The sequence below is a fragment of the Macrotis lagotis genome, chromosome 3 (assembly GCF_037893015.1).
Source record: "Macrotis lagotis isolate mMagLag1 chromosome 3, bilby.v1.9.chrom.fasta, whole genome shotgun sequence".
Classification (NCBI taxonomy): Eukaryota; Metazoa; Chordata; class Mammalia; order Peramelemorphia; family Peramelidae; genus Macrotis; species Macrotis lagotis.
Genome location: NC_133660.1, coordinates 303,331,181 through 303,355,422, shown reverse-complemented (window position 1 = coordinate 303,355,422; position 24,242 = coordinate 303,331,181). Strand labels below are relative to the sequence as shown.

At 35.9% G+C, this 24,242-nt stretch overlaps 1 long non-coding RNA gene and 1 pseudogene across 1 annotated transcript in view; one reads left to right on the top strand and one right to left on the bottom strand.

Annotated features, from left to right (window-relative positions):
* The window catches only part of LOC141519064 (uncharacterized), a 222,306-nt gene that overhangs the window by 73,206 nt on the left and 124,858 nt on the right, over nt 1–24,242 (bottom strand). The window contains exon 2 of the long non-coding RNA XR_012477347.1: nt 22,922–22,968. This is a non-coding gene — a long non-coding RNA (uncharacterized LOC141519064). The remainder of the gene's footprint in view (nt 1–22,921; nt 22,969–24,242) is intronic.
* LOC141517197 (olfactory receptor 4C6-like) lies at nt 13,754–14,669 on the top strand (annotated as a pseudogene).

Sequence of the window (24,242 nt, the reverse complement as noted above, 5' to 3'; positions counted from 1 at the left end):
ATTTTTAGTAGTATATTAGTAAGTAGTGATTTATAGAAGTAACAAAAATATTAAGTAGTAGTAGCAAGTATTTTTTTTTAAATAAGTTATACGTTTAATAAAATGTATAATATAGAACTCCATTATTTGGTGATTCAGAACACGGAATAAAAATCTCCCCTTTCCCCACAGGACCTTAGTTTTTGTGTGACATGGTTGGCCTATGAGTAAGGAGTCCTGGGTTCTAGCCCAGGTCTTTTGATTCTACGTTCAATCTTTTTACATTCCGTGGTTACAAATTTGCTTTTAGCAATGTCCTCCCGCTTTGAGGGCACCAGGGCACATTCTCTCCCTTTGGTTGAAGATAAGGGCACTGGAGGATCAGGATGCCACCAGTCATTTAATTTTACAGCCAGAGAATTACAGAGATGGCCAAGTTCAATTCCCTCCCATAAGAGCCAGAGACAATGTGCCACAGTCAAGGTCAAACAGATACCAGCAGACTTGAGGCTGGAACCCATCTCTCCAGACTCAGATTTTCAGTGTTCTTTGTTCACATGCTGCCTCTCACTTGAATGGTCCTTAGGCAACAATTTGGCAGGAGAAATTAAGTATGGGCTTTTGTTGATTAAAAAAAGAATCAGGAAATTATCTGTGGGACTCAGAAACTATGAACTTTCTTAAAATTTCCATAAAAATAGCAAGCATCTTCCTCACTAAATTTCTCCCCAAAGTGAACACTGAATGAAGTGAAGGAATATAGAGGTATGCTAATCTGGTTCAATTCGTCTCATTTTTGGGGAAGTCATTCAGGAAAAAGATGAACCAAGAAAGATAAGCATCAATTCTGCAAGCACTGGGTACACACTCTCTCTTCTCCATTGTTCCTGCTACCCAACACAAAAGGAAAACCAACTCAAGTAAGAATTTGTTCCAGGAAACAGTGGTGGCAATAGGATAGTTAGGGAAAATTCATGTGTTTATGTAAAGAAAAGGAAAAGTCACTATTCATCTAACTTTCCACATTCAAAAAGCACTTAGTATCTTTTTTTACCCACAGTGTACAAAGTCCCCAAATGCAGACATAAACCAAATAATGCAGCTTGACTGGTCCAGGGTCCAGTCTCCATGGGCCTCCCTATTATCCCTATCCATGAATGCATATCTATCTTCCTAAGTTTTTAGAAACTAGAGACCACCTATTACCATGGCAAGATATCCTTCTAGCATCTTCTAGCATCAAAGGCTTTATGACATATTCAATAGATCATATTTACTGCAGAAATGACTTTGCACATAAACTATCACTACAAGGAATGATAAATAGTGTTGTCAAAAATTATGATTGGTTCCATAGAGCTGAACAGTTCCATCCAGTTAGGAAAGAAAGCTCATATCCACTTGGCAACAATAAATAGCTGATGCTCCAAGCTGTTTCCCAACTTGTAGAAAATTAGTATTTGCACTTACTTTGCAGATTAAGAAACTGCTCTTTCCAAAGGGAAGATCTGGTAGAGCCCTACTGAATGCCAGGTAATTTGAAGCCTTGTGATTCACATGATACTGGCTACCAGGAGACTCCATCCTGGGGCAGTGATTGTGACCCTTTCTCACTTCTATGTCAGCTATAATTCCTTGTAATCCTATGCACTTTTCAGGGAAAATATATTTTAATAAGCTCATTTGAGAAGTCCATGGCTAAATTATATAATTTCAACAAATCAACTCCAAAAAGAAATCATTCTTTAGAGGAAATGTCCTTTTATCCCATCTACACAAGAAGACTAAAGAAAACAAACTAAGCAAACAGAAAATCCTTTCAATACAAACTGAGTAAAACATTGCAGGTTATAGGAATTTACAATGGCCTGGCTTAAGCCTAGTCTACCTGGAGGAATATGGCAAAGGGAGAGGGTAAAGTAAGACAAGGCTGAGTTAGACTAACTGTGCCCACCTAGCTCAGCACCACAAAGCAGCCTTTCCAGTCAGAATACCTGAGTCTAACTGATGCAAACACACAAGTAATTTTTGACTTTGTTTCACATTGAGTCTTAAATGTTTAAAAATAAAAAAGTACCCAACTATAAAATTACATACTATGGAGCCATAACCAGCAGCACTATCCAAACTTAATTTTCTATAAGGAACCCCGTGTCCTTCACAGATACATTCACAGTGCTTTCTGAACAATGACACTAGAAATGCTTCTTAGGTCATTCCCTTTTCACATGACCGCACTGTTTTGTCTCAGTGGAATGAAATCAATGCGTGAAGTCATTGCTGTGCACACTGCCATCATCTGATGAAGGTGGAATGACTTCTTGATTATTCCATCTCTAAGTCAGGACTACAACCTTATCCTAGAACTACAAATTGCTGACTTTTCTTTCTCATTCTAGCTGAATCTATGGTTTTAGAACTTGAGGGGAAAGAAGCCCCTAAGCCAGTGTGTACAACCCCCTGAATCAGGGACTCCTAAGGAAAATGGCACAAAGTGGCTCAGGGCCTAGTAGTCCCTCTGGACCAGGGTCTTCCACCTCCCACTACTTCAGCCCTGAGTCATATTTCATCTGGCTCCCAGCACTGGGTGCAACACACACTTTTTGGCTAGATTTATAAGAATGGCTGATTTATCCAAAGTGGAGAAAGGCTTTCCTACATTTGGTCCTCCAGGAAGGCCTGAAAATTGTGCTGTGTACAACCCCTGCTCACCTGGGAAAGACCGCACAACCAGGAGAAGTCCCCATTCTACCAGGGTCTATTTCTCCTGGCTTTCAGTTAAGCTGGGGTCCAGATGGGAAGAGGATGAGCTCTGTATTAAATACATATTGTTCAAGGTTGATGAGGTCCATATCATCAGAAAAGGGCAGAAAAAAATATTTCAGGGTTTCTCTCAGAAAGAAACTTTCCATCTTATCTCTTGGTTGTGGGTTGCTGGGATTCTGGACATTATCAATAGATGAATAACCACCTGCTGGGACCCTTGTGTACTTGTTGAAGTTCTGCAAGATCTCCTAGCCCCAGTCCTGGTATTTCTTGTCACCAGTGAACCGATATAGATAGAACAGGCTCTCTACTGTCTCAGGTCGAAGTAGATTATGCCTGTCTGAAGACCTGACTTCCACATCTGTATGGCCTTTCTGGGAATGAATGTTGAAGTACACAATCTCTGGGCTTAGGCTGGTTTCTATCTAATGATACATCTGATAACAAGTTTCTATGAGGGCTTTGGCCAGTTTCATATGGTCAGCTGTTAATCCACTATGAGCTCCTAGAGCCAGGGCACCAGGCAAGAAGCATACCAGGTGATCCATCTTGGCCTTGAAGCAGCCATGAGCAAGTTCACCCACAAAAGTCAGCTTGCTGGGCTCAGATTTCTGAAGTAGGTGTCTTTTAACCTCTTCTATGGCATTAAGTATTAATAATTAATAATATACTTAGGACTAAGTATTGCTAAGGATTTAGTAGTAGAATTATGTAGTAGTAATATTAATGCTAAGTATTAATTTAATTAATTAATAATATCCTTAGTACTAAATAGTGCCAAGTATAGCATTAATTAGTAGTAGTGAAGTAGCAATAGAAGTAGTTTACTACTACTGCTACTACTGCTACTACTACTACTACTACTACTACTACTGCTACTACTACTACTACAACTGTGATTTTATCATATCCCAGGTCCCACAAACGACAATAACTAGTTACGGTAAATGTGACTTGATACAAAGTATAGATGATGCTGATACTACTAACATTTTTACCTCAATGTATAATCCACTTGTTATCTATTTATCATAAATAATTAAAGAGGAAGCTACTATACTGACAATTTCTTTCGCTTCTTAACCAGATTCCAGTGGAATGCCTCTTGTGGCCATACTATCCCTTATATTTTAAACCACTTTCCCCTGACATATATTACAGAATCAACCTTTCTAGAAGTTATTTCATGATATCCTGGAGTTTATCAGGATCGGTCTTCATCTCTTTTCAGGCTGTTCTGCTACATCTCTCATCTCCACAGGATTTTGTCTATCATGCTCTTGAGCTTGGGTATCTCCCCTCAAGTTTTCAGCTCCCTCTTATGTTACCTTCTATGATTATAAATTAAAATCCTCAGTGGTAGGGACTTTTTTTTCCTTTCTATTTTTATTTGAAGAACAGTACCTGGAACAAATGAAATGTTTAATATTGACTTTTTGATTGAGAGGCTGATTGACCTGCTGGCATTTTCAGATCTTTGTCAAAGACACTCCAAATTTAAGTTTTGTATCTCTAGGCAGAAATGCAGTATCCCTAGAGAGATAAATACTTGATACCTAATAAATGCTTGCCAAGATATGCTCCCCAAATGATGAGAAAGATTTTACTTAAAACTCTGAGAGAATAGAGAGAGACTAATCACCCTTGAATCATTCCATTTCCTTATTAGAAAGCTGTAAGGGTGAAAATTTGTTACTACTGTTTTTCCCTGACATTCATTTCATTGTGATTTTCTCCTTTCACTTTCAGGGCAGTCTCCTAGGGAAAATAGAATAAATTTCACCCCCCCTCTTATTTTTCTTCCACTTGGTATCCCTTCCAATACTTAAAAAAGTAGTTGTTTTCCCTGCCTCCCACCCCACATCAAACTGAATCAGTTCTTTCAGATCATCTTAGCAGTTGCATGGGATTATTACAGGGAACTGGCCATTGAGTCAGTAGGATCTGGGTTCAAACCCTATCCATTTCCAGTATACTTCTGTCTCTCAGTTTTTGTCTCCATCTTATAAAGACAAAATCATTCATTGAGCACAGATTCTATCATAGTCGATAAGCAATTATTGAGTACTTAATATGTGCTAGGAGTCTTCCTTTTTTCAATTTCTGTTGGTGGAGCAATGATTATCTCCAGTTACAGCAAAAGGAAATCTTTTCTCAAAATCTAAAACTTTGTGTGGAATAGATAATAATACCCCAGGACTTGTTTCATTTCACTGGATTTAATATATTGCTATAAGCAGTGACTGTACATTTTGTTACATTTGGAGTTGCAGTCAACATTTCCCTCCATTGGTAAACAGGATTTGCCTTGATAAAACCTTTATTGACAGAAAATTTTAAAAAACCATACATTTTGGAATGGAAACAGTCTATTGGCACCTTCCTAAACTTGAAACAATTAAAATATTGATCATAATCTAGAAGTCAAAGATGTACCCTGAAAAACTTCAAGAGGTTCTAGATTTCTGTGAAATTGGAGTCATTTCATAAGAATACAATCTTTGCTCATAAAGAGTTTGTCTAGCTTTAGAGCAGGAGTGGTTGGGAGAGAATAAGGAAGGACTAAGAAAGGGATGATGATGATGATGATGATGATGATGATGATGATGATTAAGAGGAAGAGTAGCAGGATTTAGCTTCCTATCACAGATTTCCAGTCTGTTAAAGATTACATTCCTTAAACTTTCTACTGCACTCCTCTTGAGTGCAGAAATGATGATAATGATTGCCCTTCATTCTCAAAGAAGACTATGACAACAGGGAGGTGATGCCATGACAAGCATGTGAATTGGATTCGGGTGAAGAGATGCTGTCCTAAGTCAACAGTCTCACTTTCCTCTCCAGAGTCAGATATAAATCAGGATGACTGGAGATGGCCCTGGATGCCCAAGGTCATGTAACTAGTGAGTATCAAGTGTCTGAGTCTGGATTGGAACTCCTATCCTCCTGAACCCAAGCCAGTCCTCTATCCACTGAGCCATCTAGCTGCCCTAGTGCAGAAATAGTTATAAAGCATTATAGAAATATGATAGCATATTGGGTATTGAGCTTGCATGAAGAAAAACAATGCATATAAAATTAAATTTAATCTTTATAACTAATACTTTCTTAATTCTAAACAAAGAACAATATTATGATTTGATTAATTTCTATGTTATAAATATGTTCACTGAAAATTTAACAATCTTCTCTTTGCAAAACTGACCCCAACATATTTCTTTGGTACCAGCAGTAAGTTGTGAAGAACATTTTGAACATTTTTCTGCTTCATTTTACCATACCCCATCATTAGATATCAAGTTACCAGATATTCACTTGTATATTTACATTGATGAGTGGATTTTAACAAATTTTTCAGTCCTTCAGAAATGCCAAAAACACAAAATTATTGAAATCCAGGAGTTAGCTTTTAAAAAACAAATTAAAATTGAATAAAACATATTTTGAAAACCAAGACTGAAAATGCTTACATCACAAGAAATATAAATCTAGCCCTTTAGAGAATCTGTATTTGAATTCCTTTTCTATCTATTTACTACCTAAATTTTCTGGAACAAATCACTTAACTCAAGATCCATCCTCCATACTTTTCTCATGCTCTTCATCTGGGTAGCCCTTATCTAAATTAATTAACTGTTTTATTCATTTAATTAATATCTTCATCATTTATTTAAATCTACACCTATGTTTATATCTCTATGTATCCCCCATTTTGTCTCTATTTCATGTCTATTATAGTTTGCAGAATAGGATCCTTGAGTGGAATGTAAACTTGAATGCAGAAACAGTTTTAGTTTTTATGTACCCCATGCTAAACTTGTTCCCTTCCACATAGTAAACACCTGATAAATATTTGTTGAATAGAATAAATGAGATGAGTTATTTATATGTGGATGTGTCATATTTCTAATAGAAGTTATTTATTAGTGATGGGTTTATCCATCTAAAATTTCTCTTTTGAAATCACATAAAATAGAATCATTGAATTGATTTTTAAATCATTCAATGAACATGCAGTTCCATCTAACTTTGAATCATAAACAAATTAAATGAATATGTGTGAAATGTGTGTCCATGTTCTATCAGAAGCATTAAGAGAATGTCCCAAACATGATAACTGTTTTCCTCTAGGTGTTTAAATATTCAGAGGAGAGCAGGTCAGTTGAGTTCTTGATACTTTAATGGCCCACTTCTTTTTTTTTGTCATCCATTATTTGGATGATACCTTTTTATGAGGTTTATTTTCTGCATATTTGTTAATAATTTGCTACCAGTCACTCACAGGCTCTGTATTAGTTTTTTTCAGTTTGCTTCAACTTTAAGTTTCTCCATTCATAATGATCTACTATTTTATTGCTGAATATCATTACTAGCAGCAACTTACATTGATAAATTGGATAAGAACTTTAAAATATCCAAAATTTCCATAAGCTATCTAATTCCATTTACATTATTTGCTCATAACATTGGTCCAAGATATTCATAGTGATGCAACCTGAAGCTATAATGTAAACAAAATATCCATAGAAATTCCACCATAATGTCTATGATCCTATTGGTAATTCATCCTGTGACTTTTCAATTAAGTCAAAGTGATTTCTTCCAAAAATTCTTTAAATAATTTCTCTAAATTTTTTTATTCCTAATTTATACCTGATATCTTGGAGTTTCACAGAAGAAAATTGATTTGCCAAAAATCACACAGATGCAAGGGACCCAACACATCAGATGAACATATTTACAATTTTTAATTAATTTGATAATTAAGATTTATTTGGAGGAGTTAAAAATGTTGATAAGTACCAAGACTAGGTAGACTTGAATTCAAATAGATACTCAGATACTTTCTAAGTTTTGTGACCCTGAGGAATTCATTTAGCCTCTGCTTTCCTTGGTTTATTTATCTGTAAAATGAGGATAATAACTGGTCCTACCTCCCAGAGGTGGGAGAATTGAATTTCATGATATTTGTAAAGCACTTCACTCAGTTCCTGGAAGATGTAGGTGCTATTTTATTATAATTGTTATGAATATTATTTATGATTATGGTGATATAGCTCCAACTTTTATAGTCTAATTTGCCTATCCATATGGATTTTGGATAATGATAAGATGGAAATGTTCCAGTTTCAGTGTATATCCTTGCTGCCCAAGCAAATTCTTATCCCAACTAGCTAGGCTATTTGAAAGTAAAAAACCCCAATACTGAAGTCTATAGAGAGAGTTCTAAAGTTTCCTTTGCTTAATATATTCATAACAGTATTAATATTATCAATTACTATTATTATTTGTAATAATAACAATAGAATTTACTTGGGGAAGTTACAATCATAGTGATGTATGTTTGTAGGAGTTGTACTGGGGTTATAAAATCTTTTTAGATCTTTCAAATTAGTTAATGAATCTATTAAATCTTTGCATAAGGCTGGTTGAATTGAAAGAGATAGTGCTAAGCTTCTTGTAAGCTAGCATTCTAACTTCTTATTCAAATAAAAGTGCTGGACTTCCATAGGATTTAGAACTATAAGGGACCTTAGAGATCATCCATCCATCATAAGCTTTTCCTTTATTTTGTAAATGACAATAGTTGTGTGTACAGAGATAAGCTGACCAATTAAAATTTATATATAATATAAAGAAAAGAGATGAGTTTTGTTCCAAGACTCTCTGACTCCAAATCCAGAAGTATTTTCACCTTTAGGGATTCTTTTCTGAGTGTTATGAGCACATTAATAAAAGAAAACTTTAGAATCATCCCTATGGATTTGCCAGTGGGGATCAGATTCTGCTGGGGCAGCAAGGATCTCCTTTGCCATTGGGACAACTTTCGCATTATATTCTCCAAAACTAATAAGAATTTTTGTATTTCACAATTATTTCATGGAAGTCACTACATTTTATTCAACTGTCTATTTTGGTGATATAACCACCAAGCAGTTAGTAGAATTTATGAAATGATTTCTCTCTTATCTCTACCAACATTACCTGATTCATCTGATGTTCTTCCCCTACCTCACATTGAAAAAGTGATCTCATTGTCCTGTTGATTAATTTTATGCACTGGTGACATATCATCCACTGGGAGACCATTGCAAAAATGAAATAGTATTTAATGCTATTGGTATCTAGAAGGTAATTATTGGATGACCATCACATTCCACCTTCATCACAAGGTGTACATTATCTTAATGGTTTATCTTTCTAGAAAGAGATTCCTTATGCTAAACTATGTTATTATAAATAACTAACTCCATTGAACAGTGTCTAAATTATTTCTGAAACTTTTGAGGGTTTTTTCTTTTCTTTGCCCCAATTTCAAATGCTGTTTCACATTCAAATCTTTCTGCAAAACATAAGATGAGGTTCAATGTCAGGTATTTGGATTTCTTCAGTAATCATTTTAATTCTTAGTCTTCATTTGCAAAAGTACCAGTTTTACCCAGTAATGCAAAATACAAGCTAGTCAGTTTTATTCAGTAATGTCAAATGTAAGCTTGTCAGAAGAACAAGAGGGGAAAGGCATCTTCCAAAGAAGCTCATCCCAGGTAAGGAACTAAAATTCTGGGAAATCCAGTGATTTGTCCAAAGTTAAAATAACAGAAAATAAAAGAGGTAAGATTCTGATTTCAAATCCAATTCAAAACATAATGACCAATCAAATCCAGAAAGAGAAAATATGAACCCTAGAGAGTAACTTTTGCAGACTTTCTGGTAGGCTACAATCATAGAAATAAAGGGAAAAAATAAAACTAATAAAAAGGCACTTGTGCATCTAAAAGGAGACCATGTTCTATCTGAGCATTTAGATGAGAACAATGTTGATTTTTTGGAAACAATTTTTTAACCTAGGCTCCATATTATCATGCAGTTGACTGATTGCTCCTTCTATTGATTTTTCTTTTTGTTTGCTAGTTATAGCAATTCCTCTTCTCCCCTCTAATACTAAAATAAAATAATATGCAACAAAAGAACATCACTAGGAGAAGGAAGAGTAGGATGATGAAAAGGAGGAGGAGGAGGAGGGATTAAAGGAAAAGGAGAAAGAGGAAGAGGAAATAGAAGAGGAGAAGATTGATGGGCACAGGAAGAAATGAAGAGGGGATGAGGAGGAGGAGTTGTGAAGTGTGAAAAGAAAAAACAGCAGAAAGTAAATGGAAATAGATTTTCACAGGAGGTTGACTGATTAAAGGAAGGAGAAATAAAGATTGATAAATTTAGGGCTATGGAAGACTCAAGTTAAGCTATTTTTAAAGGGTGAGAGAGACTTGGAAATTTAGGTTGACAGTAGGGAAGGTACCAGTGACTGTGAAGAAACTAAAAATTAAAGTAAAAAAGTTAATTGCTTTCAAGTTCTTTGAGGATATGGAAAGGGTTGAGATCAATTAACAGGTAGAGAGGTATTGTTCTTTGTGATTACAACATCCAAGTCCTTCTAGGAAATGAGAGGAAAAACTCAAATAACATTGAGTGGATTTTTTTTTTACTTATCTGAATAAAATGAACTCATATTCTCATAGAGAGGGGGAAAAAACCCTCAGTTAGAGGTTTATGATAGGTGTACCATGAATTATGTACTAGTTTCAGAGTCAGGAAACCTGAGTTTATTTCCATATGCACCAGCCATATGACCATGACAATAATTCTTTAAATTCTTTTAACCACAGTTACACTAGAAATACTTCTGAGAATCAAGAGATAACATATGCAAAGTACATTACAACCACTAAATCACTATATAAATTTCATCAATTATTGCTTTAAGAAGAGGAGAAACATCAGAATATTTGTATGTGGGGAATAAAATTCAATTACCAAAACATACATACAATATCCATAAACAGTGAGAACTCATATATATATTAAATTATATATCCATATCTATATGATATCTATATCTATATATCTATATCATATATAGGACTCTGAGGCTTCTCCCAGTTCTTTTAAATTATATATATATATATACATATATATATATATGTATATATATATATACATCTATGTGTGTGTGTGTGTGTGTGTGTGTGTGCGCATGTAACATGATAAAGTATGTGGTGGTCATAATTCAAGACTAGGGGTTTGACAAGTCATTATATCAATTGAACTAGAACACAAATTACTCCAGCACAGAGAGCTATAGAATGATTAGATAATAGGTAGGAGTTGGGAAGGAGAAACTAAATAACAAAAAGGGAGGGAGGAAGGGTGGGAGAGAGGCAGAGACAAATGAAAGAGAGAAGGAAGGGAAGGAGGGGAGGAAGGAGGGGAAAAGAGAGAAAGGAAGAAAAAGGAAAAAAGGAGAGAAGCAAGGAAGGAAAATGAAAGGGAGAAAGTGAGAAATGTGGTAGAAGAGGAGAGGTAATGAGGAAAGGAAGACAAGGAAGGATAAAAGTTCGGAAGTATTATACTATCTCCCAGAGGAACAATTGCATTGACTTTTCTCCTATGTTCTTAACAAATTTCTTTCTTTTCCACTAAAAATGCAAAACAAAATATATAAGCAAAATTAATTAAGCTGTATGGTAACTTCTATAACAATTTCAAATAAATATATGCATATAAAATGCATATATATATTTATATATATATATATATAGTATGTGTATGTATAACATATTTATATACATCTATACGTATCCCTATCAGTCTATCTATCTGAACATGTTGCAGGGGAGGATGGGAAAATTTTTAATAGAATTTGGAATTCATGCTATCTAGAAGATTATTAGAAAAGCTATTAGATAGAGATGAAGTGAGAAAAATATCCAATGTGAAAAAAACACTATTTAAAGACCCAGAATTTAATGATGCAATGACAAGATGGTATGTTTGCAAAGCAGCAAACAGGGCATGCTAAATAAATAGGGAAAATTTTTAATAGAATTTGGAATTCATGCTATCTAGAAGATTATTAGAAAAGCTATTAGATAGAGATGAAGTGAGAAAAATATCCAATGTGAAAAAAAAACACTATTTAAAGACCCAGAATTTAATGATGCAATGACAAGATGGTATGTTTGCAAAGCAGCAAACAGGGCATGCTAAATAAATAGTAAAATGAATAGAAGACCTTTTTTTTGCAAAGCAGTTGGGTTACGTGAATTGCCCAAGGCCACATAGCAAGATAATTCTTAAATATCAGAGGTCAAATTTGAACTCAGGTCGTCTTGACTCTACAGCTGTGTTCTAATCACTGGGACACCTAGCTGCCCCAGAAAAGTCTTAGAAGAATGCAAAGGTAAGATCAAGATTGTGAAAAGATTTAAATTTTAAATGGAAGAATATATATTTGATCTTAAAAGTAAATTTGGAGAATGAGTGTTTCTTGGGTATGTGTGAAGGTGAGAGGGAAGTAGGGAGTGGGCTATTTCATATGATTAGACCTGCACTTTGGGAAGATCAATTTGTCAGCAGAGTAAAGTATGTAGGAAATATGGTGAGATCTCACAGGGTGATTAACCAATTAAACCAGGTGCGGGGTCCTGAGACTCTATAGGAAAGTGTGGGCAATGTGAGTTTAAAGAAGAAAAATGTCTGGAAGCTGCTGGGAAATTTGAAGGTAACATATGACAACTGATACATTTAGTGAGGTGATTTAGAATGACAGGTTGAGGATGAAGACAAACTTGAGAGCCTAGGTGACTGAGAGCAGGGGGTAATCCTAGATAGTAACAGAAAAGGTGAGAGGAGATTAAGGTTTCTAATGGAAAGATATTGTTTTGATAAAATTTGATAAACATTTGACAAAAAATTAAACTATTCCTGATCTCAAATTTCATTCTAGTCAAGGGGAATAATGAAATGTGTAGATGTAACCTTAAAAGTACCCTGAGGAATTTAGCAGCAAAAAAACTTGAGTATGAATCCCAAACTAGGGCTGATTATTTGTGTGATCTTGGGTGAGGCCCCTGTCTGTGATAACTTCAGTTTTCTTATTTCTAAAATGATGGAGCTGGTATAGATGACTGCTAAGGTCTCTTTCAACTCTAAATCAAGGATTTTATAGTTAAATGAGTATTGATTATGAGTTGTATTTCAACATCTATCATATATAATTATGGGTTAGCAACCTTATGATGCTTCTACCATGATAGTTGGCTACTCTTCTCCTTTTTTTTGAAAAATGCATCTTGTTTCATGACAAGCAGTTTTTCCATTCTCACTGAGTAGCCATTTTGTAGAAGACTGCTCCTCTCTCACTACTCAGCAAAGCATTTATAAAATTCAGTTTGGAGTCAGAATTCCTATGTTTGAATCCTGCCTCTGACAATTGGGTGAACAAGAGTAAACTATTTAACCCCTCTGGGTCTCAGCTTCCTCATCTATAAAATGGGAATGATGACTGTAATACTCTCCCTGTAGAATTAATTTGAAATTTAAATTAAACATTGTTGGTAAAATATTTTATAGACTTTAAAGTATCAATTATTTTTATTATTGTTCACATTCATTGAATTCTTTTTTTTCTTTTTAAGCAGGCATATGATTTCAGTGGATTCAACAATTTCTTTACAAGGAAGCTCCTAGTACTTATGCTGTTAATCCACTGCTTCATAATTTCTGAGGTACATTGGTAATTATAAACAAAGAGGTTTGCCAAGGATCATATAACCAGAAGCAGGATATGAAGGAAGCTTTCCTGACTCCAAAATATTATTCTCTTTACTCCTTTATCTCAGTCAAGTTTTGGATCTTCCCTTCCCATTTGGTCTAAAAGATACTTATCACCCTTCTCTATCACCAATTATCTCTAAGAAGAAAAGGAGATAAATTACTTTCCTTAATATTGAGGGAATCACATTCCTTGCCCAATCCCTTCATTCACACTGCACAAAAGTAATCCCTAAAGGAATAAGGAATTTCATGCAGAAGACTAATGATTCTCTCAATTTTGCATTAAAATATTTTTGGGGGATTAGGCAAGATCTCATTACAAGAAGAAATGAAGAGGAAAGGAAAGGGGCAATAAGACTAGTTTGATCAGGACCATGGGAGAGGATTGAACAAAATGGAGGATAAACAAAACATAACTGAATTCATTCTTCTAGGCCTTACACAAAGTCCAGAGCTTCAAAAAATATTCTTTGTCATTTTTTTAAATTATATATGTTGTCACAATTGTAGGAAACATTCTCATTGTGATAACCGTGACTGCCAGTCAAACTTTGAGATCACCCATGTACTTTTTTCTATCATGGATGTCACCTACACTTCAGTCATTGCTCCTAAAATGATCATGGATTTACTCTATAAGAAGACAACTATTTCGCTGGAAGGCTGTGTGACCCAGCTCTTTGCAGAACATTTTTTTGGTGGTATAGAAATCATCCTCCTTGTAGTCATGGCCTATGATGGCTATGTGGCCATCCGTAAACCCCTGCACTATATGACCATCATGAATCCTCCATATATGCCACCTATTAGTGGCAGCAGCCTGGGTGGGGGGCTTCATACATGCCACTATTCAACTCCTCTTCATGGTTCATCTTCCATTCTGCGGCCCTAATATTATTGATCACTTCATGTGTGATTTGTTCCCATTGCTCAAACTGGCCTGCATCGACACCCATGTTCTTGGCCTTTTAGCCATTGCTAACAGTGGAGTAATGTGCCTCTCAATGTTTCTTATACTAACTGCCTCCTATGTTGTTATCCTTGTTCCTTGAAAGGTAGTTCAGAAGGAAGGCGAAAGGCCCTTTCCACCTGCAGTTGTCACTTTACAGTGGTAGTCTTGTTTTTTCTTCCCTGTATATTCTTACATGTAAGACCAGTAGCCACTTTTCCCATAGATAAAGCTTTATCTGTATGTTTTATTATGATTACTCCCATGTTAAACCCCCTGATCTATACCCTTAGGAATGCAGAGGGTTAAAAATGCCATGAGGAAACTCTGGATTACCAAGGTGACTTTGCTTTTTCAATAAAATATGAATCACTCAAATGAGGAGGAAAGCTGTAAACACTTAGGAATTTTGTTAATCCATCAGTTCCTGTTGGAAACAGGACAGAGACAGTCTAAGTGACTCCAGATTCAAACCTTATTTAGGCTTCAGTCATCTTCAGTCAGTCAGAAGATGGTGGTAGGATAAACCTTTGCCCATGCTCACTAATCCAATATGCTTATGATACTGTAATTGCCGCACAGATACCATATTTTCATGATTGTTTCTAGAAACAATCAGGTGATGGTGGTAGGTGCCCATACTCACTAATCCCATACGCTTATGATATTGTAATTGCAGTACAGATACTATATTTTCATGATTGTGATAGAAATGGCCATTTATTTCATGATATATATTACCCTGTTCATTTTTTGACCTGTTTATAAAGTCAACATGTATAGTTTGAAATCTGTACTGGTCAGACCCAATTGCTTACTGCTGTTGTGAGTTAATAAAATATTTTTACCTTTCTTTTCCTGAATTTATTTATTGACCAGAATAAGGCTTGAACCAAGATTTCTTTTATTAATAATTCACACATTTGTTTTCATTATCCTTTTACTAAAAAAAGTAACAATCCTATCACAGCTTCCTAATCTAGTCCAAGTTTTCCCATAAGTGTTACAGAGAGGTAATATCTACCCGGATATCATAAAAAAATCACAAAAATTAAATTATATGATATTCTGGAGTTTATGTAGGTTAACTGTAGAAAAAGCCATGGATTTCAAAAAGGATGTCAGTAGAGAAAACCCACCATATATTATAATTAAAGACATTTTATAATTTTGGCAAGAAATATTCAGCTGAGTGATAAGATGATAATACAGACTATGAAGAATTTTGAACTGAGTGGGAGAAGAGGAAGTGGAAGTGGAAGGAAAAAATATAGATTATTTTTTTGTAAATGATAAAGGGGAGAGACACTCTGAGTCAACAACTGAGAGAATGGTAAGATCCAATGAATTTTTTTCTTTAAATTTGAGCAATATTTTGGTATCACTGTAGGCAAAAAGGAAAGAATCAATAGATGGAGAGTTTGAAAATTGTAGCAGGATATCCTGCCTTGCAGAACAAGACTTTTGGACAAAACAGGAGGGCATGAAATCAAAATGACCTTAGCCATATCTTCTTCTTCATCTTCATATGTTCGAACAAAGGAGAAATGAATGGAAATAATATTTAGAGAGAGAGAGAGATTTAAAGTAAGGGAAAACAGAAAGACAAGAAAAGATTTTTTCGAGGATGAAAGGCTTTAGAGAAAGGGAGGAAGTAGTGATAATGGTATGACATCTTGAGCTAGCTAGGTGGTATGGAATAAGGACTTGGAGATAGAAAATTTTAGTTTAAATCTGATTAGCCATTTACCATCTTTGTGATCTTGACCATACTGCTTAGACCTTAGCATACTCTGTTACTTCATCTGGAAATAATAGAGATATTAATAGCAAGTATTTAACAGGATTATTGCAAGAATAAAATGAAATAGCATATGTATTTTGCTTTGCAAATATTAATATTCTTTACGAATATTAAATGATAAAAATTTCTCTCACAGGAAATTAAGTTTCCATAATGAATTAAATGAATTCAACTACATAAATGTAAGATTACTTCTTTCAACAATGAGAACTCTGATGAAATGTGATTTTAAAAAATTCACTAGGGATGCAATGATGTCCTTCACTGTTTTAAAATATCTTATTTTTGAATTTTTTGTTTTTGTTTTTTGCAAGGCAATGGGGAGGGGAGGTTAAGTGACTTGTCCAAGTTCAAACAGGTAGGTAATTATTAAGTGTTTGAGATTGGATTTGAACTCAGGTCCTCCTGATTCCAGGATCAGTGCTCTATCCATTGCACCACCTAGCCTTCCCTTTTAGAATATATATATTTTTAAAAGTGAGAAGGAAGATGTTGAAATAATTAGAATTAGAATTTGTCAAGGCATGAGTGGCAATAGTAGAAGAGGGTAAGTGATTTCAGCATTGAGGGAACTATAGAGTAAAAATGGAGAAGAGATAAAGAGAAACGCAAATACACTGAGATAAAGGCAAAAGGAAGAAAGGAAGAAAAGGAAGGAAAGAATGAAGGAAGGAAGGAAGAAGGATGGAAGGAAGGAAATAAGGAAGAAAGGAAAAAAGAGAGAGAGAGAAAGGGAAAAAAGAAGAAAAGAAATAGGGAAGAGAGAAGGAAAATAAGGAGAAATAAGAAAAGGAAGAGAGACAGATTAGGAAATGATTGAGACACAGGGAAGAGGAGAAAGGGACAGGTATCAGATATTGCTTTAATACATCTGATCCATTTTTATAATTTGGGTTCTAAACCAGTCATTTTTTTTCTCCAAACCTACATTATTCATCCCTGGTATTTGCCAATCCTTTGACACCATAATAGGTACAAATGAAGAGGTTAGATAAGGAGCAATAAATGAAAAAAATTTTTTAAAAACTCAGCATGACAAAAGAACTCTTTAAGACTAAATAAACTAGATAATAGAAAGTCATCTTTAGGTAAAAAAGAGAAAATTTATTGTAAATCTAAACAGGCCTTTGTATCTCCAGGCTTGACACATTATCTGACACATAATAGGAATTTAATTAATGCTAATTGATTATTGATTAGTAGAAGAGAAAATGACAAACTAGATAATTTTGATTACATTAAATTTAAAAAGCTTTTGCACAGACAAAATCACTGTAACCAAGATCAAAAGAAATGTAGTCAATTAGAAAAACAATTTTTACAACTAGTATTTCTGACAAAGGACTCATTTCTAAAACATATAGAGAACTGGGTCAAATTTTCAAAAAACAAGCCATTCTCCAATTGACAAATGGTCAAAGGATATGCAAAGGCAATTTACAGATGAGCAAATCAAAGCAATTCATAGTCACATGAAAAAAATGCTCTAAATCATTATTTAATAGAGAAATACAAATTAAAGCATCTCTGAGGTATTACTTCATACCTATCAGACTGGCCAATATGACAAGAGAGGATAATAATCAATATTGGAAGGGATGTGGGAAATCTGGGACACTAATACATTGTTAGTGGAGCTGTGAACTCATTCAACCTTTCTGTTTTGTTTTGGGTTTTTTTTTGTTTTGTTTTTTAGATTTTTTCAAGGCAATGGGGTTAAGTGGCTTGCCAAAGGCCACACAGCTAGGTAGTTATTAAGTGTCTGAGGTTGGATTTGAACCCAGGTACTCCTGACCCCAAGGCCGGTACTCTATCCACTATGCCACCTAGCTGCCCCTCATTTAACCTTTCTGGAAAGCAATTTAGAATTATGCCCAAAGGATAACAAAAATATACATACCCTTTGATCCAGCAATACCACTACTGGGTCTATACCCTGAAGAGATTATGAAAAAGGGTACAAACATCACTTGCACAAAAATATTCATAGAAACCCTCTTTGTGGTGGCAAAGAATTGGAAATTAAGTAAATGCCCCTCAATTGAGGAATGGCCTAACTGTGGTTTATGTATATCAGGGAACGCTATTATTCTATTAGAAACCATGAGGGGAGGGGCAGAGCCAAGATGGCAACATGAAGGGATCGATTCTTAGGAGCTATCTGATAAAAACTCATAATAAGCTAAGGACTCTAACTAAATTTACGAGAGACAGAACCCACAAAGGGACCCAGTGAGGCAGTTCTCCTACTCAAGGTAACCTGGAAAAGAGCAGAAAGGCTCTGCTCCCCGGGGTCGGAGGGGTGGCCCGCCAGAGCCAAAGAACTTCAGCCTCCCAGAGGCAGCCCAAGGGCGCTGGGAGCTGTGGCTCACAGCAGCGGGGAAGTCTCCTGAGCTGCACCCCGGGGAGCACCGAGTACAAAGTGGGGGAACAGCAGGGGACCTCTGCCAGAGTGAGCACGTGGAGCCCAGCCCTCAGGGCACAGAGTCAGCAGCTAGGTCTTTTGGCAGCCCAGACCCTGAAACAGAAACAGGCAGAGCCATTAAGCAGGAGCCCCCAGGGCATGAGCCCATTGAGCTGAGGGAGGGGAGTGAAGAGAAACTGTGAGCTCGGTCCTCTGCCCCTGGAACAGGACTCTGGGGCTCTGACCACATTCAGATCCTGATCCCAGTCTAGGCCCCCCCACAGAACAACAGGGCCCCCCCACCTTGGCCCCGTGGCAGAGGGGGATGCTTATGTTCATTTACAGACCAGGAGGGAGGACAGAACCTCACACACTGAGACCCTTGTGGGAGTGTCCCAAAAGCTCAGGAAGCACCCCCCAAAAACAGGCTTAGGCTGGGAAAATGAACAAGCAAAGAAACAAGAGGAAGACCATTGAGAAATATTTTGCAAATGAGCCCAAGAAGGATCAAAATACTCAGTCTGAAGATGAGGAAGCACAAGCATTTAAAGACTCTAAGAAAAAACAGAAATTGGGCTCAGGCTATGATAGAGCTCAAAAAAGACTTTGAAAATCAAATGAGGGAGTTGGAAGAAAAACTGGGAAAAGAAAGGATAGAGATGCAGGAAAAACATGAAAATGAAGTCAGCAGCTTAGTCAAGGAAATCCAAAAAAATGCTGAAGAAAATAGCATGCTAAAAAACAGCTTAGGTCAAATGGATAAAACAAGTTCAAAAAGTTATAGAGGAGAAGAATGCTTTAAAAAGCAAAATTGGCCAGATGGAAAAAGAGATAAAACTCTCTGAAGAGAACAAATCCTTCAGAGAAAGAATAGAATTCAGGGAGATTGATGAATTTACCAGAAACCAGGAATCAATACTTCAAAACCAAAAAAATGAAAAATTAGAAGAAAATTTGAAATATCTCATTGAAAAAACAACTGATATGGAAAACAGACTTAGGAAAGATAATTTGAAAATTATTGGAATACCTGAAAGTCAGGAAAAGAGCCTTAACATCATTTTCAAAGAATTACTACAGGAAAATTGCCCTGATATTCTAGAAGCAGAGGGCAAAATAGAAATGGAGAGAATCCACCGATGCCCCCAAGAAAGAGATCCCAAAAGACCAACCCCCAGGAATATTATAGCCAAGTTCCAGAACTCCCAAGTCAAATAGATAATATTACAAGCAGCCAGAAGGACACAGTTCAAATATCATTTTGCTGCAGTCAGGATCACACAGGACTTAGCAGCAGCTACATTGGAAGCTTGTAGGGCTTGGAATACAATATACCAGAAGGCAAAAGAGCTTAGAATGCAGCCAAGAATGAACTACCCAGCAAGGCTGAATGTCCTCTTCCAGGGAAAAAGATGGACTTTCAATGAACCAGGGGAATTTCAAAGGTTCCTTTTGGAATGGCCAGAGTTGAACAGAAGGTTTGATCTTCAGATGCAGGACTCAGGTGAATCATGGAGATTGGAGGAGAGGGGGGAAATATGAGGGACTTAATGAGGATGAACTACATGGATAGAAAAATGATACTGATAATATTCATATGAACGATCTCAGTTAATAGAGCAGGTAGAGGGAGCTTTTATAGTTGAAGCACAGGAGAAAGCTGAATTTGAAGATAAAATATGGTGTAAAAATGGAGTCAATAGGAAAAAAGGGAAATGGAATGGGAGAAAGAAAAAGGAGAGGGGGAATAGTCCAAGATATTTCACATAATAAGATTTTTTTTTTATTACAATGAGCTATTGCAATGATATGGAAGGGAGGGAGGCAAGGGGGAATAAGGGAATCTTTGCTCTCATCAGAGATGGCTAGGAGAGGAAACAGCCAATATACTCAATGGGGTATAGACAACTGGAGTAAGAGGGAGGGGGAGCAAGGGGAAAGGGGTGGGGATGTGAATAAAGGAGGAGAGGATGGACCATGGGGGGGACAGTGGTCAGATATAACACATTTTGTTTTTCACTTCTGGCAAGGGGCTGGGATTGGATGGCCTGCCCAGGACCATAGGGCCAGGTGGATTCTGGGCCTAAGGGGTGGTATGGGGGCTCAGGGCTTCTTGGCCCCAGGACCAGGGATCTGTCTGCTGCACCACTCAGCAACCCTACAGCAGAGTCAGAGTGAAAGGAGAGAGAAAATATAGTACATGGTAGTGGAGAAATAAGAAAGGAGGGAGTTGCAATCATCAATGGCAACGTTGGAAAAATATGGAAGTAATTTGTGTGATGGACTTATCATAAAGAATGTGATCCACTCACGACAGAGTTGTTGGTGTTGGAACAAAGAATGAAGCACATTTTTTGTTATTATCATTTGGGGGAGGGTGCAGGGCAAGTGGGGCTGGGTGGCCTGCCTGGGGCCACATAGCAGGATGATCTTTGGGTGTCTGGGGCTGGATTCAGACCCAGGTGCTCCTGGCTCAAGGGCCAATGCTCTGTCTGCCACCCAGCCACCCCTACTATTATTACTATTTTATTTTATTTTGGGTCTTTTTTTTTCTTCTTTTTGGTTTTTGCAGGGCAGTGGGGATCAGGTGGCTTGCATGTCACATGGCTGGGTGATTATTGGGTTTATGAGGCTGGATATGGGCTCGGTTGCTCATGGTTCCAGAGCTGGTGCTTCGTCCATTGCGCCACCTGGCCATACCTACAATTATTGCTATTTTTTTTTAATTTTAATTTTTTTCTCTCCCCTTTACTTTTTTGCCCAAGCAAGTCTATCTATATTCATGGGGGGGAGGGGTATTTTGTTTACTTGTAAACAAGTATATTTTGTTAATGCAAAAAAAAAAAACATTTGTACAAAATGAGAATAAAAAATAAATTAAAAAAAAAGAAACCAGGAGGGATGGGAATTCAGGGAAGCATGACTGATGCTGAGGGAGATGAGAGGAACCAGAAAAACATTGTACACACTAACAGCAACGTGGGGTTGTTGATCAACCTTGATGGACTTGCTCATTCCATCAGTACAACAACCAAGGACAATTTTGGGCTCTCTGTGATGGAGAATAGCATCTGTATCCAGAAAGAATTGTGGAGTTTAAACAAAGATCAAAGATTATTACCTTTGATTAGAAAAAGAATTATCTTATTATGTAATTTTGCTATACTTTATTTTTCTTCCTTAAGGATATGATTTCTCTCTCATCAAATTCAAATTAGATCAATGTATACCATGGAAACAATGTAAAGACTAACAGACTTCTTTCTGGTGGGGGTGGGGGGAGAGAAGCAAAATTAGGAGAAAAATTGCAAAACTCAAAATAAATAAAATCTTTCTTAAAAAAAATTGCTTCATGATTTCCTAGGATCTGTTAGTATTGGTCTTCATCTCTCTTCAGGCTGTTCTACTATCTATCTCATCTCCATCAGATTTTGTCTGTCATGTTTTTGAGTTTGGAAATCTCTCTTTTACTTTTCAGCTCCCTCTTATGTGTTATTTTCTTCATTTAGAATATAAAATTCTCAGAGACTATCTTTCTTTCTTTTTCCATTCTATTTCTATTGAAAGAACAGTGCCTGGAATAAATGACATGCTTAATATTTACTTTTTGATTGAGAGACTAATTTAACTGTTGGTATTTTTAAGATCTTTGTCACAGATAGTCTAAGTTTGTATTTTACATCCTTAGACAGAAGTACAATTCCTGGAAAATACTTGATACCTAATAAATGCTTGCCAAGTTATGCTCCACAAATGATGAGAAAGGTTCTATTTAAAACACTAAAGGAACAGAAAGGCTAGTTACCATTGAATCATTGTATTTCCATATTAGAAAGCTGTAAGGGTGAAAATTTGTTCCTGTTGTTTTTCCCTGATATTTGTTTAATTGTGATTTCTACCTATCAACTGTCTCCCAGGGGAAAAAAGAATAAATTTAATATCTCTTATTTGACATCCTTTCTAACATTTGAAAAAATTCTTTTCTCTGTTCCCTACCCAACATCACACAGAATACATTCTTTAGGATTCCCTTAGCTGTGGCACAGGATTGTGATAGGGAATTGGCCATTTACTTAATAGGATTTCTCTGTTCATCTGCTTCTTTCCAATTAACTTCCATCTCTTGAATCTCAGTTTTTTTCATCCATCTTATATGGACAAAATCAATCAATGAGTATAGATTCTATGATAGTCAATAAACTATTATTGAGCTCTTAATATGTGATAGGAATCTGCTATCCATTTGTGTAAGTGAAGCAAACACTACCTCCAGTTGCTACAAAATGTAACACTTTGAGTGGCAAGGATAATATTTCCTTAGGATTTATTTTGTCCTTTGGATTCAGTGCATTGATACAGTTAGAGACTGTATTTTCTTACATTTGTAGGTGCAGTAAGCACTTACCTTTTCCCCTGAATTGGCAGATAGATTTTGCTTTCAGAAAATCCATCCTAAAAGAAAAAAATATATAAAACATTTGGAATGTAAAAATGTCCATTAGCATCTTCCTACACTTGAAATGATAAAATTATTGATCAGAATCTAGGAAGTCAAAGAAGTACCATGACAAACTTCAAGAGGTTTTAAATTTCTGTGAAGTTGGGATCAAGTCATAAGAATACATTTTCTGATTGTAAAGCTTTTGTCTAGCTTTAGAGCAGGGATGGGATCCTTTTTTCTTTAAAGGATCATTTGGCTATTTATATCATCATTTGCAGGTCATACAAAGTTTTCAGCTTGAAAATGAGAATGTTATATTTGGTCAAACATTTAATTAATTCACCATAAGAAGCTTCAAGATTTATTGAATTTTGAGTCTAGTATGCTATTGCCATAGCAGAAGTAGACCAAATGATTTTGCTGGTCTTATATGGCCCAAGGGCCCCACCTCTGCTTTAAAGGAATGACTGAATTGCATTGATTTTACATTGAGGCTAAGGCATCTTTGGGCCTTTTTTTTGATCTTCGTTAATTATCAATAGGCAGCCTTTCAAAACAGTATTGGAAAGCTCCTAAGAAGCTACTGTGCTAATAGCTGAGGCTAAAAGGGAAGTTAAAAAAGAAATTTTTAACTCTTAAGAAGCTCACATTCTTATGGTCAATACAAAATAATTTAGTATATAGAAGATATACATTGGAACTAGAAGACAATATCAAATAGGAAAGGAGGATAAGGAGGGGCTAGGAAAAGGATGATGATGATGATGATGATGACGTTTAAGTGGAAGAGTAGGAAGATTTAGCTTCCTATCACAGGTCAACAGACTGTAAAGATTTCATTGCTTAAACATTCTAATGCACTCCTACTGAGCATAGAAATATTTAGGAACCATCACAGAGATAAGATAACATATTGGTAATTAAGTGTTCAGGAAGAAAAAAATGTAAACACGTTTAAATTTAATCTTTATTATTAACATTTTCTTAAGTCTAAACAAAGAACAAACCATAAATCAAATCATGATTTGATTGCTAATTTCTATGATATAAATGTTCTTATTGAAAATTTAGCCATCCTCTCTTTGCAAAACTGGTTCCAACACATTCCTTTTTTAACCAGCACTGTCTCTTATTTCCTCTGCAGTAATCTGTGAAGAACATTTTTCCTACTTCATTCTACCCTATCCTGCCATTAGATATCAAGTTACCAGATATTCACCCATCTATTTTCATTGATGAATGGATTTTAAGAAACTTTTCAGTCTTTTGTGTTCAGAAATAATCA